Here is a 7,835-nt window from a genome sequence, read left to right on the forward strand (position 1 = left end):
CCATTATCTTGCTCTTTCCAAGTTAACCCTACATTCTTTTTTTTCCATTATCTTGCTCTTTCCAAGTTAACCCTACATTCTTTTTTCTCCATTATCTTGCTCTTTCCAAGTTAGCCCTACATTCTTGTTTTTCTTCATTATCTTATTGTTTCCAATTTAACCCAACATTCTTTTTTCTCCATTTTCAAAGTATTGCTAACTTATTTGTACCTTTACTTTGTGAGAACTAAATTATTCCTGTTAGCTAATTCCTCATCAAAACCAAGATTTTGTATTTTTTGTTTGAAAATATTTAGCAAGTATATAAAATGTGAGTTAAATGTTTATAAAAAGAAAAAAGTGTACTTTGAGTATTGATAATGTTTGCTGCCATTTATTGTGGTTGGCAGAATTATTGCACAGACATTGCATTTATTCTAAGGTCAGACTGTTAAAGAAGCAGGTATGTTTCTATATGGTATCATTCATTTATATTTGATTTATTTCTGCTGTGAATGGAGTAGAGTATAAAACTGGTAATTCTGTTTTTCCTACTTTTAAATTTTAAAGCTAACCTATGCAATTGGGCATTAAATGCCTTTTCTTATGAAGATCTAAAATATTTCTCCTAGGTTGAGCCAAGATATTATTATTGTTCAGGGTTTTCTTTGGTAGATTTGAGTTGATAACGTTTTTACTTTTTCTCATTGCTATAAATAGATATGTAAAATATTTATTATATTCATTGTATTAAAACCAAAGAGATGTTAACCTGTATGTAGTAGATTTTGGTGCTTATTGTCAGGTTCCACACTTCAGGTAAAGTGTAAATGTTTTAATGGTTTATTCTTAGCTTGAATACTTTCATTGCTAGCTTGTTTCTAGCTCTGAATAATGACACCTGTGGTGAGTCACTTTTGTGGAAAACATCCATTGATTGGGTAATGATAACATCTGTGATTTCCATACAGTAGCTATGATATCACTGGTTTATGTACAGCAAGAAAGTCATGTATTTTATCAATATTGTTTGTACTTAAAATAATAATACATGTAGTTTACTTGTTGCAGTGGTGAAGCCACATATTTTTTACTTATTGCAACAACAAAACTGCATATTGTTTAATTGTTGCAGCAATAAAGTCACATTGTTTAATTGTTGCAACAATAAAGTCACATATTGTTTTAATTGTTGCAACAGTAAAGTCACATATTGTTTTTGCTGCAACAATTAAAGAATGTGACTTTATTGCTGCAACAATTAAACAATATGTGACTTTATTGCTGCAACAACTAAACAATATGTGACTTTATTGCTGCAACAACTAAACAATATGTGACTTTATTGCTGCAACAATTCCTGTCCAAGAAGGGAAGAAATCTCAGTGGGATTGGTTATCCAGCTTCCTGCTGGTAAGTTAATCAGAACTGTAAGCAAAGTGAAAGTAAGTAAGTCTAGCAATACTACTAGGATTGTGTTTATCACATTGCAACTGAGAATGAATACACGGTAGCCAACACATCTGAGATCACTGATTGAAAATTGTACAAATAACCTGGACCCAATGCAATATGATGATCAATTAGGTCAGACAACAATGACTCAACACAACATACATAAACAAGTCTAATTAAACACACAGGCCTCCCTGGGGCACTAAAGATGTAACCAGCACTGAGATACAGTGGATTTTAAAAGCTGGGATTATACAACCTTCAGAGAGTTCTTGGTCATCTCCAGTAGCAATTGTAAGAAAGAAAGAAGGTACAACCAGGTTCTGTGTTCATTTTAAATTGGTGGGCTTGATAACTCATGTTGACATCATTCCCTTAGCATGAACAGATGAATGTTTGGATGTACTGGAAGGTTCCCATTGGTTCAGCACTTCATATCTGGAATCTGGGTATTGGAAAGTGGTGAATCAAATGATAGGTTGAGCTTCACATATATTTTAGCACCTTAAATAGCTTGTCTACTGAATAATTTAGAAGAGGAAATAAGTAGCATCACCACTATATAATTATAAGATTTGAAAATAGGCAACTAAAGATACTATAAGATGTTTGGTCTTTTTCTTGTTTTTTAATTTGACCTAGTCCATTTTTATTGATGAGAGATGGAATTCTCCAAATTCGGTATAATTCTGTAATGAATGTTGAGTTGAAAGGTAGATTGGAATTTATACATACCTTTAGTATTTATTTTTATTAATTTATGCATAATAATGTAACTTTGAAACAAAAATATATTTATTAAAAACTATACAAATGTCCAAGTAATTCAATCTTATAAATAAAAAAAACACAAAGAAATAGAGCAAAATGAATACTGATATTATACACATTTCAGTTTTATCCTATGTCTAGAATATATTTACAGATTTAGGAAATTGATATAAATCTGTAATATACAAGCTCCTAACTCTTAAAGGAGAAGTTTCTTTGATAATGGTAAGACTATGAAAAATAATTTGAAACTCCAGTAAAATAAAAAAGTATACTTTACCATCAATGTTATCAATACTGCCACAAGAGCTTGGAGTGCTACCAATGACAAGAACAACCCTAGATCCATTGTGGTCAGTTACTGTAAATGCATTAATGATAACAAATGTACACATTAATAAACACCCTGTAGATTAAAAATATGTGTAGTTAGATCTTTCACACTACAATTCCAAATTATGGATTAAAGTCACCTTGAAAGGTAGAATTCGTACTCTAATTTTCACTTTCATTTATTCTCATGTTCAATGTTTCAATTACACACATTTATCCTATATACTAATACAACCTAAAATAACTACCACCCAACTTCTAATCACTATATAAACTCAAGCCAAATTACAAAATACACTTCAGCAATAACTTATTGGTGTCTGAACATTTATTTTGATTTGTACATATTTTTCATAAACTAAGGAGGAATAGCTAATGAAATGTGAAATAAAATGTATTAAAATTGTTCATTACAGATCGCTGTTATAAAAGTAGTTTTGCACATACCACTACATGTATGTGTAATGATTATGGATAAAGCTCTCAACTAGCTGCACTTAATGATTCTCAGGAGAAGCTGAGGTTTACAGTCCAAATCTACATTTGGCATATAAAGGTTAAAGTTATGGAGAAAGCTCAAAACCTGCAGATCCTGGAAGAGCTTATGCTTATTTGAGGATACAATTTCTGTAAATATGTAATAGTTAATTTACAGTGATTAGACCTAAAACTAACTGTCTTATGTTTTCAGTTGTTGCAAGATTTATAAGTAATCTTTTGTGTCCCTCACAGCTGGGTAATTTAATCCATTAAACAATATAACTGATTACCTACAAGTAGCAATTACACTGATGTTTAATCAAAATTATGATTCAATCACTTAATGTCAAAAAAACAATAAACTAAATGAAATTAGTTATTCTGATTATTACTGTTTTTGACTAATCCTAAAACTGATTAAGCAAAATTGCAATTAAATCATTTTTGCAAAAAAATCAACTAATTGAAGTTGGGGATTTTCAATTATTACAACTATCCAAGTAATCAAAGTATTGTCATTATGTTTGTTTGTTGTTAAGCACAAAGGTTCATGATGGTCTATCTGTGCTCTGCCCATTGCAGGTATCAAAATCTGATTTTAGCATTATAAATTATTTGTTTTTACTTCAAGATTGTTCAGATTGGGGCCAGCATGGCCTGGTGATTCAGGGGGAGAAGTCTCATGACTCAATGCTATAAGGTTTGTTTCTCAATGCCATTAAACTTGCTTGCCCTGTCTTTCTTATGACAAAATTGATCTGCCACTGTAACTGATTTTGAACTGCCAACTAGAAAGAAGACAACTAGCTGGCAGCGCCTATTGCCAACTATCAAGTCACATTTCTTCATTTTTGCTCATAATGGGGAATGTGTACCATGGTTTGAGGAACACTGTGCTAATTAGAAGCAAAAAGTTGAAAAATTATTGAAACTAAAACAATGAATCAACATATGTCATATCCCATGATTCCAAAAACTCACATTTCTGTAAATAATATAAGAATACACGATTATTTCTACACTTTCTGAAGATGTGCTTTTGGCTCTGGGGTGAAATTCTCAAAAAATGTACAAGTATTCAGCTGAGTGAAGTGGACCTGTTTTTAGAAAAAGAAAAAAAAATCAACATGTAAACACAAAAAAACGACAAAACAGCTACAAATAATTTCCGATACTAGTACTACTTTAGAAATAAGTTTCCGTAATTATAGCATTTTGGCACTTGTGTATAAAGTTAAAATCATAAATAATATTCACCGTTAAACTGATACACAATTAAAAACATTTTATTTAGGCCTATCTCATCCTCAGGAATCAACGAAACATGTTGTAACGTCGAAACATGTACAGTCGTTAACTTTTTGAAGGCCATAGATAGGCCTAAATAAAATGTTTTTAACTGTGTACCAGTCTAACGTTGAGTATTATTTATGATTTTAACTTTATACACAAGTGCCAAAATACTATAATTAGTTTATTTTTTCTCAACTCAACTTTGCAATACACTTAATTTCCACAGTCACTTTAATTTAACCACACGCTATAATTCACAACGATTCACGCACTTTACTAACGGTGGTTATAGGTGTCTATAACTTCAATCTCCCTCTCTGCTACTCCAGTTCAGAATAATCCTCTCCTTCGTCTGGAGCACGTATATACAATCAAAAACGCGCGCGTAGCACGCACTAGCGTCTTCGCGAATCTTCTAGACACTCATCACGTGTTACCAGCGTCACGTGACTTCCGTTGTCGTAACAGTATGTTCCATTCACCATTTAAGTATTATTTATTTTACCATGGACTTCACAGTATGTTCCATTAGCCTTTTCAGTAATTTCGTGTCTATTTCGCCCTGGAATGAGCAGCATGTTCCATTTGCCTTTTAAGAACATTTCATGTATATTTTAACCTGGAATTAACAGTATATTCCATTCTCCTTTTAAGTACATTTCGTGTCTATTTTACCCTGGAATTAACAGAATGTTTTATTGGCTTATAAATACATTCATTGTCTATTTTACCTTGAATTTAACATTCCATTGGGCTTTGGAGTAGATTTTGTGTCTTTCCGATCCTGGAATTAACAGTATTTTCTATTGGCCTTTTAAGAACATTCAGTGTCTATTTTACACTATAATTAACAGTATGTTCCATAAGTCTTTTAAGTACATTTTATGTCTTTTTTTACTGTGGAATTAACAGTATTTTTCATTGGGTTTTGATTAGATTTCGTGTCTATTTTACCCTGGAATTAATAGTGTTCTATTGCCATTTTAAGTACATTTTTCTATATTATTTATGTATCAGGCTACTTTTATGTCCATGACTTTGATGATTACAACGTCCATAGTCAGAGAAAATTCTGAGAAAAATAAAATTAACACTACATTTAATCCTATTAATTATTGGTGATGTCTTCTAGGCCTACATATGCTATTTCTATAAATAAACAAAATATGGGTGAAGCCAATTACACTTTAACATTGTCTCAAAATCAAGTATAACTCAGGTTCTATCATTCATATTATCCACCTTTCCACATTCAACACTATATTTAACTTTTTGTTCCAATCATGCCCTATTTTACTGCTCCTAAAAATAAGGTTTTCAACAATCATACTCATCCAAGCTTTTGACTCAACTCTGAACACAGCTTTTTAGTTGAACTCAAAATAACAACCACACTTCTAAGTTCCTACACAACATTTAAGGCTTCTGATCAACCTGCTACTCGACACTGGAGCTTCTAATAAAGCTATTCTGTTTGAGCTCCTACACAACACTTGTGCTTCTGATTGAGGTCCTAAGACAACTCTCAAGATTCTGAATAAAATCCTTCACAACACTCATACTTGTTATTACGCTCCTACACAAAGAGATATGTTTAATAACAATGTCTTCTTGCTTAACTTAAAGTCATCTTAAAGATGACAATAAAAGGTTTGGTTTGTTTTGAATTTTGTACAAAGCTACGTAAGGAATATCAGTGCTAGCTGTCCCTAATTTAGCATTGAAAGACTAGGGGAAGGCAGTTAATCATCACCATCCGCCGCCAATTCTTGGGATATTCTTATTCCAATAAATAGTGGGACTGACGATTCCATTATAGCACCCCCATGGCTGAAAGGGCAAACATGTTGGGTATGACAGGGATTTGAACCTGGTAACAGATTGCACGTCAAGCAACGTAACCACCTGGCCATGGACAAAAAAAAAAGACACCATGATTCTTCTGGATCTTTTAGCAACTTTCTTTAATGTTTACAATTACATGCATCTGGTGACTACACTTTTTATTCTTTTCATAACTGCATAAAACAAGTGCTAAAATTAGAATACCATTACAATGGCAAAAGATTAACACATAATATTGCATAAATATTCATTAATTGCTTAGTATTATCAAATTTTAGAAAATTTTGCTTCTATCACAAGAAAATACAGCAGCCATTACAGGAAATTAAAAAAAAAACTGAAAAAGTTTTTAATTTGTAAGTATATATGTTTTATGGTTTTCTTTTGAATAAACTAAATTAACACCAATTAAACAATCAAACACAGAAAATGGTTTATATCAGCTATTTGTATAGACTCTTGATTGCTGTTGTTAAAATCTCCTAAAATATCATCTTCAGCAGACTTACCAAGTATTAGAAGCCAAACTATTATTGGTATATACATTTCTTTGGGTAAACTTAGCTCTTTTTCTCTGATTTTACAAAAAGTTTAGTTTTTTTTTTTGCACACGTTTTCTTGTTCCTACTTTCTGATATTATGTTATATACATAACCAGAAACCTCATGGAATGTAAAAGTATTTCACTCTCATGGGATGACACTGAAAGTGTGATGGACTTTGAAAACTTTACTGTGTTATATTATGGTTGAGTAATCTAGTGGCTGATTAATATGCTAAAGTGAAAAGAAAATGAAACTATGGTAAAAAAACACACACATGATTTTGTGATAGTGCTGCCACTGGTATTACAATAAATATCTGAAACACTACTTTTTAGTACCTTCTTGTGTATTATAAGAAAATAGAGACTAAAATATGCAAAAAATGAGCAAACTGTCAATTATAACTGAAGTTATAAAAGGAATTATATCAGAACAAGCCTAAATATATAAATAAGGATCTTAATTATCTGAAATGCATAAACAAGAAATTTATTATGACTTTATTAGAATCAAACAAACCCAAAAGTAACAGTCAGTACTAGAAGTAACCAACCACTTTGCTACTTTAAAATGAATTATATTCAGGTGTCTGCAGTGTTTCCTACAACAAAAAATACACATCATCTTGTAAAACTCAACACAAGTATTGTAACCAGGTGCAGTTGAAAAAGTTAATGTTAAGTTTGTGGTAAATGAATGATTTGATCGAGCAGTTTAAAAGAATATTTCTTGAGTTCCTATTGCTATTTAAAAAAGTAAACAATGTGAAATTTATGTTGCAACAAAGCATAACTTTGCTGCTGCTGCAACAAGTAAACTGCACGTGACTTTACTACTGTTGCAACAAGTAAACCACATGTGACTTTAGTGCTGCAACAGTTAAACCACGTGTGACTTTAAAGCACTCATTCTTATTTCATGTGTGGGCTCTGTAACCTTGTTACAGGTACTGATATATTATATTAGGTCGTCAAGAAATTAATATCACGTTTTGAAACACTTTCATTAATCCCCCCACCCCCAAAAGAAAAACTTACATGACGTATAATAGTTAAACAAACCACCTAAACGTCACGTTAGTGTAGCCTATATAATGTGTAAAGTTTAGTATACTCTAATCCCATATAGTGATGG

The 7,835-nt window shown here is 31.7% G+C and overlaps 1 long non-coding RNA gene across 1 annotated transcript; it reads right to left on the reverse strand.

Moving 5' to 3' along the window:
- Window positions 1–144: 144 nt before the first annotated feature.
- Window positions 145–7,568, reverse strand: LOC111087286. Its single transcript, XR_002611993.1, has 3 exons — window positions 7,558–7,568; window positions 5,863–5,866; window positions 145–1,339 (listed from the first exon to the last, which is right to left on the reverse strand). It is a non-coding gene; the product is annotated as an uncharacterized LOC111087286 (long non-coding RNA).
- Between the last annotated feature and the right edge of the window lie 267 nt (window positions 7,569–7,835).

This window comes from Limulus polyphemus, unplaced genomic scaffold, assembly GCF_000517525.1.
Source record: "Limulus polyphemus unplaced genomic scaffold, Limulus_polyphemus-2.1.2 Scaffold1963, whole genome shotgun sequence".
Lineage (NCBI taxonomy): Eukaryota > Metazoa > Arthropoda > Merostomata > Xiphosura > Limulidae > Limulus > Limulus polyphemus.